This window comes from Notamacropus eugenii, chromosome 1, assembly GCF_028372415.1.
Source record: "Notamacropus eugenii isolate mMacEug1 chromosome 1, mMacEug1.pri_v2, whole genome shotgun sequence".
In the NCBI taxonomy this organism is placed as follows: domain Eukaryota; kingdom Metazoa; phylum Chordata; class Mammalia; order Diprotodontia; family Macropodidae; genus Notamacropus; species Notamacropus eugenii.
In genome coordinates, this window is record NC_092872.1 from 608186575 (window position 1) to 608193913 (window position 7339).

The 7339-nt window shown below is 38.8% G+C and overlaps 1 pseudogene; it reads left to right on the forward strand.

The window, feature by feature from the left end:
• The first annotated feature begins 1826 nt into the window (after nucleotides 1-1826).
• Nucleotides 1827-2228, forward strand: LOC140527908 (small ribosomal subunit protein eS24-like; annotated as a pseudogene).
• The last annotated feature ends 5111 nt before the right edge of the window (nucleotides 2229-7339 follow it).

Below are 7339 nucleotides of genomic sequence, written 5' to 3' on the forward strand. Positions count from 1 at the left end.
ATGGGACTTTTTCCTTATCTTAAACCACAGAGACATGCTATGGAAAGAAGATGCCTATAGCTTGGGATCATAAAACCCAACTGACGCTACTTTGTTTACAATGCGTTTATCTAAGAGAACTCCTTTCTTACAGCAAATGTATATAAACCAGAAGATTTCTGTACTGGGTAGCCAGAACATCTTTCTGGTTCCATAATGCCTTATGTTACCATTTTCTTTAATAGAGAATTGTTTAATTAATTAATTAAATCATAAAATGTATGCATTTAGCCTGTTGCCTTTTCTTTAATCAAGTTTTCAGGTCAACAACATACATGCATATGGAAATGCTCTTTTTTGTTGTTGTCTTAAGTTCAGAATTTAAAATAACTAAAACAAAAAGTTTCTGCAGGTTTACAGTCCTATTTTCAACCTTAGCATTGAGTTTCCTTGCCTTTAGTGATTTTTGCCCATTTGTTGAGACTAAGATTCAACCTTAAAGTTCTTTTATTGCATCTCTCTTATTGTTAATGAGGTTGGACATTTTTTCATGTGATTATTGGTAATTAATTTCTCTTTTGAAAAGTGTTCATATTTTTTCACCATTTGTCCATTGTGGACTTGAAATCACCACTGTGACTTTTTTTAACTACCCTTTGATTAATGCCAAATGAAGGATAAGGCAAAGAGATGTGTGCTTTCCAAAGATATTTGTAACTGATCTGGAAGCTTTGATATGGGAGATGTCTTTGCACGGGAAGAATAATTACCTCTTGATGGTAAAGTCTTCTGTATCTTCCTATTTTCAGATTTATTTCATTTATTTATGTATTGCTAGTCGTATCAAGGCCCAGTACAGTACAGGAATTCAATGAAATCATTATTATTCAAGAGACTGATCTCACAATTCATATAGGATAAACTAAATGGATGAAAACTGCCTGTTGTTTAGATTAGTAGTATACAAGCATTTTTAAAAGTATACTGCTTAGGGACAACTAGGTGGTATAGTAGTAAAGCACTGGTCCTAGAATTAGGAGGTTCTGCATTCAAATTCAGCCTTAGATACTTACTAGCTATATGACCATGGGCAAGTCACTTGATCCCAATTGCCTCAAACACAAATAGTACACTACTGTCAGTAAAAAAAAAAGTTAAGCACATATTTATAACATATGTATATTATAACATAATATATAACAGCCAAATTGATACACATATTATTATTACTTATATTATTATGTATATTATTATGGATGAAAAAATCCATTTTACACTTAAGCCTGTCAGAAACAATTTTATTAATTAAATTAAAACTAATTCTAATCATCATCTATTTAGAGAAAGAAAGAATTCCAAAATGCAGAAATTCATCTTGCATTTGCAAATCTCTAACACAAGCCCTTTTGGTGTTATAGTTTCTAGCATTCTCAGAAAATATACATAATTCTCCAATAAGATAGAACATAGTTGCAGGGCCTAGGTGATAGTTCAGTTAACAGTTTGCTTCATTAAACAGAATAATAAAAACTGAACTTTTAGCACACTCTAAAGAATCATTTACCTGACAATGAGTTATCTAGGTAGGCCAGTGGAGAGAATGCCAGGCCTGGAGTCAGGATGACTCATTTCTCTGAGTTCAAATCCAGCATCGGACACTTACTAATTGTGTGACCCTGGCCAAGTCATTTAACCCTGTTTGTCCCAGTTCCTCATATGTAAAATGGGCTGGAGAAGGAAATGGCAAACCATTCCAGTGTCTCTGACAAGAAAACCTCAGATGGAGTCAAGAAGAATTAGACAGGCCTTTCCCTCTCCTGTTGCTCGAGGAGCCTGCCACCAACACCATGAATGATACTGTAACCATTAAAACCAGAAAGTTCATGACAAAGAGACTTCTTCATCGTAAACAGATGGTTATGGATGTCCTTCATCTTGGAAAGGCCACAGTACCCAAGATTGAAATTCGAGAAAAATTGGCCAAGATGTACAAGACAACTCCAGATGTCATTTTTGTCTGAGGATTCAGAATCCATTTTAGTGGTGGCAAAACAACAGGTTTTGGCAAGATTTATGATTCCCTTGATTATACAAATAAAAATGAACCAAAGCACAGACTTGCAAAGCGTGACCTGTATAAGAAGAAAAAGGCATCAAAAAAGCAGCGAAAGGAGCACAAGAACAGAATGAAGAAAGTCAGGGGTACTGCAAAGACAAATATTGATGCTGGCAAAAAAAAAAAGGAATAAAAGGTCCTATGGATGTTGTTTGTCCGTGAAGATGATTTTTCATCAGAGCATAAATAAATTATGTAAAAACTTCAAAAAAAAGAAGAATTAGACAGGACTGAAACAACTGAACAACACTGTTTCAGACATTGTGCTAAGGTTTAAAGGTACAAAAGGAGAAAAAAAATAGTCCCTGCTCTCAAGGAATTCATAGTCTAAAGTAAGAGGCAATGTGCAAATTATGTACAGACAAGCTATATAAACACACACTCGTTTCTTAAATAATTCAATCCCTCTTTGACCACTCTCTTTAAGAATTCTTTTTTCCGAGGGGGTGGAGCCAAGATGGCGGAGTAGAAAGACGCACATACACATAGCTCCGAACCCACAACACACAGAACGGCTAGAGGGGACCAACTCACGGTGAATTCTGCACCCAGAGGCCACGGAATATTGGAGCAAGGGAGATTTCTGTTCCGGAGAGACCTGCAAACCTCTCGCGGGGGGTCCTTCACACTGTGGACTGGGCGCCGGGACTGGGAGCTGAGTGCAGCCCTGCAGCGGCCGCGACACCGTGAGAAAAAGATCTGAGTGGGCTACGGGGACGGGATCTCCAGCGGCCACACGGGTCCCTCCACCCACAGAGGGACCTGCAAACCTCTTGCAAAAGGTCTGTCGTGCTGCAGACGCGGAGCCCAGCCCAGACCTGCGGCAGCCGCGGCTCCGAGAGGTACAAATCCAAGCAGGCTTCAGGGACTGGATCTCCAGCGGCAGCACAAGCCCCTCCACCCACAGGTGATGGGGGTCGGTGAGAGAGTCTCTTTGGTGGGTCGAGAGGGGAGTGGGGTACCCCCATGGCTCGGGCCCCCCCGGGAGATAGAAGCTGAGAGGCGGTTGCAGACAGGGGCTCCCCAAGCGGGCGGGAGCCTGGATCCATTGTGGAAGGTCTGTACATAAACCCCCTGAGGGAACTGAGCCTGAGAGGCGGCCCTGCACCTGACCTGACCACCTGAACTTAATTCTCACACTGAATAGCAGCCCTGACCCCGCCAAAAGCCCTAAGGCAGGAAGCAGCATTTGAATCCCAGTCCCCAAACGCTGGCTGGGAGGACCAGGAGGCGAGGTGGGTGTGAGGAGAATATTCAGAGGTCAAGTCACTGGCTGGGGAGAATGCCCAGAAAAGGGAAAAGAAATAAAACTATTGATGGCTACTTTCTTGGAGAACAGACATTTCCTCCCTTCCTTTCTGATGAGGAAGAACAATGCTTACCATCAGGCAAAGACACAGAAATCAAGGCTTCTGTGTCCCAGCCCACCCAATGGGCTCAGGCCATGGAAGAGCTCAAAAAGAATTTTGAAAATCAAGTTAGAGAGGTGGAGGAAAAACTGGGAAGAGAAATGAGAGGGATGAAAGAGAAGCATGAAAAGCAGATCAGCTCCCTGCTAAAGGAGAACCAAAAAAATGTTGAAGAAATTAACACCTTGAAAACTAGCCTAACTCAATTGGCAAAAGAGGTTCAAAAAGCCAATGAGGAGAAGAATGCTTTCAAAAGCAGAATTAGCCAAATGGAAAAGGAGATTCAAAAGCTCACTGAAGAAAATAGTTCTTTCAAAACTAGAATGGCACAGATGGAAGCTAAGGACTTTATGAGAAAGACAGATATCACAGAACATAGCGAGAAGATTGGAAAAATGGAAGATAATGTGAAATATCTTGTTGGAAAAACAACTGACCTGGAAAATAGATTCAGGAGAGACAATGTAAAAATTCTGGGACTACCTGAAAACCATGATCAAAAGAAGAGCCTAGACATCATCTTCCATGAAATTATCAAGGAAAACTGCCCTGAGATTCTAGAACCAGAGGACAAAATAAATATTCAAGGAATCCACAGAACACCGCATGAAAGAGATCTAAAAAGAGAAACTCCTAGGAACATTGTGGCCAAATTCCAGAATTCCCAGGTGAAAGAGAAAATATTGCAAGCAGCTAGAAAGAAACAATTCAAGTATTGTGGAAATACAATCAGGATAACACAAGATCTAGAAGCTTCTACATTAAGGGATCGAAGGGAATGGAATAGGATATTCCAGAAGTCAAAGGACCAAGGACTAAAACCAAGAATCACCTACCCAGCAAAACTGAGTATAATACTTCAGGAGAAAAAATGGTCTTTCAATGAAATGGAAGATTTTCAGCTTTTCTTGATGAAAAGACCAGAGCTGAAAAGAAAATTTGACTTTCAAACACAAGAATGAAGAGAACCATGAAAAGGTGAACAGCAAAGAGAAGTCATAAGGGACTTACTAAAGTTGAACTCTTTACATTCCTACATGGAAAGACAATATTTGTAACTCTTGAAACATTTCAGTATCTGGGTACTGGGTGGGATTACACACACACACATGCACACACGCACACATACATAGAGACAGAGTGCACAGAGTGAATTGAAGAGGATGGGATCATATCTTAAAAAAAAAAATGAAATCAAGCAGTGAGAGAGAAATATTGGGAGGAGAAAGGGAGAAATTGAATGGGGCAAATTATCTCTCATAAAAGAGGCAAGCAAAAGACTTATTAGTGGAGGGATAAAGAGGGGAGGCGAGAGAAAAACATGAGGTCTACTCTCATCACATTCCACTAAAGGAAAGAACAAAATGCACACTCATTTTGATAGGAAAACCTATCTCACAATACAGGAGAGTGGGGGACAAGGGCACAAGCAGGGTGGGGGGGAGGATAGAGGGGAGGGCATGGGGAGGAGATTGCAATCCGAGGTCGACACTCATGGGGAGGGAAAGGATCAGAAGAGAATAGAAGTAATGGGGGACAGAATAGGATGGAGGGAAATATAGTTAGTCCTATACAACACAACTAGTATGGAAATCATTTGCAAAACTACACAGATTTGGCCTATATTGAATTGCTTGTCCTCCAAAGGGAAGGGGTGGAGAGGGAGGGAGCTAAAGAAGTTGGAACTCAAAGTGTTAGGATCAACTGTAATGTTCTTACCACTAGGAAATAAGAAATACAGGTTAAGGGGTCAAGAAAGCTATCTGGCCCTACAGGACAAAAGAGAAGACGGAGACAAGGGCAGAGAGGGAGGATAGAAGAGAGAGCAGATTGGTCACAGGGGCAATTAGAATGCTTGGGTTTGGGGGGGGAGGGGATAAAAGGGGAGAAAATTTGTAACCCAAAATTTTGTGAAAATAAATGTTAAAAGTTAAATAAAAAAAAAATTCTTTTTCCCCTGGTCAAAGGTGAACTCAGGAGAATATTTCCACTAATTATAGTTACTTCTTCCTTCTGATCATTACCCTAATCCAGTCAAAGCTTGGGGATAGAGGGAGAGGAGAATCTGCTCCTAACTGGATTAGTGAAATGATTTGGAGTTTTGTTAAATACTGTTTACTTGTGTGACATCATTATGCTATAAAAGGGCCTCTTGACATTCTTTGACAATCTGTTAGGGGTGAGGGGCCTTTCAGTTTGATATTTTTTTGTAAATTCCTTCCATATCTTGGCTATCCAACCTTCATCAGAGAAATTTGCTACAAGGCTTTTTTTCTGTTGTTGAAGATACCATGTTCTGTGTTTTAAGCATGTCTGCCAAAATATTATTTTAAAATTAATTCAACATTATTCTATATTCAAGGACTTCTAGCTTAGAGAAATATCCAAACTGGTATAGTTCCTCCATGTCTTCAGATAATTCTCTCTGTACCTAGGCAGTTTGAGAAAAAACAGAAATCTTGAACTAGGAAGCAGTCATAATATATTAAAATGTAGTTTGGGGTTAACATTCTTTCCCCTCCCTCATAGTAATTATCACTTAATCTACAAACTACTTAAACTTTTAGATTCCTTCCTTGACTTCTCTTCTCAAAGACTGAAAGGACTCCTCAGAGATCAGTATTTTGATCCTTGAATGGAAAAGAGGAACCTACGCTTTGGTGGGTCATCAAAGAACTAATCTAAGGTCACTAAATCACTTCGGGGGTAGGGAAGTCTATGATGTTAACTAGATCAGTTGGTTTCTTCCTTTAATCCTTTCTGTCTTGATTTTTCATACCTTTTCCTAAAGGGAAAAGTCTCAACAGGGTTCTAGAGTAGAGAAATACTTATTTCTTAATAATTTTCAGTTGAACCAAAAATGAAGTTTTAAATATGCTTCCACACTGATAAACACATTTACTTCTAATTCTAACTTCAGTGTTTTTGCTTGTGCAAAAGCTATTCAATTTTATGTAAACTATTGATTGACCTATGGGTGTCTCATTTCATTCTAGTGTCCACCACAATATACTAGGAAATACAAGAGTCTGTCATAACCTAGAACACCTGGTAAGAAAGAGGTTTTAAAAAGGAATAGGGTTGGGAGTGAGAGGTGGAATGTGGGAAATAGTTCAAAATAACCAATCAGCGATCGAGTAATTCAGTATTAACTACCAGATTGTCCTCTACCTCTAAAAAGGGAGGGAGGTACCTTTTTTCTTCTCTGGGGCCAACTGTCTTGGTCATTATAGTTACATAGTAACAGTGCATTTCATATAATAAATACTTGCTCAATAAATGTTTCTTGTATGAAGAATGATGGGGAAACATTCTCTCTGAGATTAAAACAAAAGGAAATAGAGATTTGGAGAAAGACTAAGAGATAGATTTTCATGAAATGATATCCCCATCCTGTGGTCTTTTACAATTTTTTCAAAATTATAAAAAAAGTCTTTGAAAAATCTACAGAAGTCTTTGAAAGCTTTATTTTAAAAAAACCTTCTTAATTTCTAGATATTAATATCACTTCTTGGTATATTCAATTTGATTTATTTAAGATGTATACTCTTCCCAATTCCAAGAGGATATTGAGGGATTTTATAAATTCAAAATAATGCAAAAATATTTTAAGGATAAAACAAGGACAGGGGAGTAGATGACCAGACAGTATTACAATTGACCACTAAATTTTGTTCTAAATCTTCTAGAAGCTAAGGCAGAAAAGGAAATGCATTAGATTCCATTGTTTTTATTTTCTGATGAAGGAAAGCATATGCCTTCTGACAGAGACCTTATTTTCATTTCCCCCCCAGAAGAACGGGAAATGTTTCCACTTATTTCAAATAGGAAGCTG